Genomic DNA, 1,639 nt, shown 5'->3' with positions numbered 1-1,639 from the left:
AGTCTTCGCCAGGGGAATATTTAATCTAGGGGAGTTTTGAGGGTCTAGGGGGCGAATAATCATCAGTGAAAATTATTTTCAAGTGCAAAAAAGTTTGAACATGACTAGGGGGTCGACGAAAGACATGTAAAAATTTTTTTCTCATGGAAAAAAATTTGCACGTGACTTACAAATATTTTCACAACCCCTAGATTCCTCTAAATCTCCTACTCACCAACGGAACAATTAATCTAGGGGATTTTTAAGGGTCTAGGCGGCAAACAAAAATATATAAAAATTATTTTCAAATGCAACCGAGTTTGGACATGACCAAAAAATAATTTTACACCCCTAGATTCCCCTAAATCGAATTTTGGCCAGGGGAATATTCAATCTAGGGGATTTTTCAGGGTCTAGGGGGGTCAAAATAACAAATATACACATTATTGTCTCCCAGAAAAGTTTTTACGTGACTTGAAAATATTTTCACACGCCTAGGCTCCCCTAAATCGAATACTCCCCGATGGAAGATTTACTCTAGAAAATTTTTAAGAGTCTAGCGATCGAAAAATCGCACATAAATTTTTTTATTCAAATGCAAACGAATTTACACACGACTCAAAAATACTTTGACTCCCCTAGATTAACCGAAAAAAAAATCCCCCAATCTCATGAAAAAATCCGAGACTCCAAGCAAAATCCACGCGTCTGGAAGTGTTTACTCCCGGCAACACCTGGCTTCAACTCTAGGTGACCCCCAGGGGTCGCCCCGCCCCTCTCCCCCCCTTGAAAACGTGGAGAAACCATCACATAAGTTCATTCACTCCTCCTAACCCCAAATTCACTCCCCAAATCGTGGAAAACCCGATGGAAATCGTCGAGTCACCATTTCCCTTCGACTCCCATCCCAAAAACCCCCAAAATCCCCCCCAAAAAATCATTTTCAAACCCCCAAAAACCCGAAAAACCCCAAAAGTAAAAAAAAAATTCCAAAAAAACAAAAAAAATCGTAAAACCTCGGAAAATTTATTGAAAAACTCCTCTCAATCCCCTCTTTCCTCTCACAACCTCGAATGGGGTCGGAAGACACCCCACCCCCAAAAATAAATCACACAAAAAACTCACCAGCCTAGACCCCACTACGTGTCATAAAACAACACTCCCTCTCACAAAATAAATAGGTTATGTTACCCCAGCCCCACTTTTCCGAAAAAAAAAAAATTCCGTAAAAAAAACCTCACAAACAAATAAATCCAAATATCACAATAGAATCATTGGCATGAGTCTGCAGTGCGTCATGATGTCGTGATAATTCCGAGCTTAATAGTCCCCACCAGTGACTCCACGATAATTAATTTATATATTTTAATTTTTCCTATAAAAATCGAATGTCGAATGTACTTCACTACCCGTTGACTACGAAAATCCGACTATTTTTCCACGAGTGTGGCCAGATGCCAGACGATTTGCTACTGCGCGACACCAGCGACAGTGGGGAGACACCCTCGCGCGTCATTGGTCGGCTGGTGGCGGGAAAAAGGCGGGAAATCGATGACTATTCAAACTTTGTTTTGAGTTTTCTCGTTTTGTCGGAGGGGGAGGGCCATTTTGGCGGTTTTTTTCTGGGTTTTTTTTTGGTTTTGAGTGGCGGGGAGCGGCG

The 1,639-nt window shown here is 41.3% G+C and overlaps 1 protein-coding gene across 4 annotated transcripts in view; it reads right to left on the bottom strand.

Moving 5' to 3' along the window:
• The window catches only part of LOC107037417 (calcium-transporting ATPase sarcoplasmic/endoplasmic reticulum type), a 31,596-nt gene that overhangs the window by 27,494 nt on the left and 2,463 nt on the right, over nt 1-1,639 (bottom strand). The window contains exon 1 of one of the 4 annotated variants that reach the window (XM_015255966.1): nt 1,105-1,413. The exons of the other annotated variants lie outside the window; for them this stretch is intronic. The gene's annotated coding sequence lies outside the window, so the exon portion shown is untranslated. Of the gene's footprint in view, nt 1-1,104; nt 1,414-1,639 lie in introns of those variants that run through there. 4 annotated transcript variants of the gene reach the window in all.

The sequence above is a fragment of the Diachasma alloeum genome, unplaced genomic scaffold (genome assembly GCF_001412515.2).
Source record: "Diachasma alloeum isolate Michigan unplaced genomic scaffold, Dall2.0 Dall_scaffold_00219, whole genome shotgun sequence".
In the NCBI taxonomy this organism is placed as follows: domain Eukaryota; kingdom Metazoa; phylum Arthropoda; class Insecta; order Hymenoptera; family Braconidae; genus Diachasma; species Diachasma alloeum.
The sequence above is the reverse complement of the archived record's forward strand: the minus strand, read 5'-3'. Positions and strand labels throughout refer to the sequence as shown.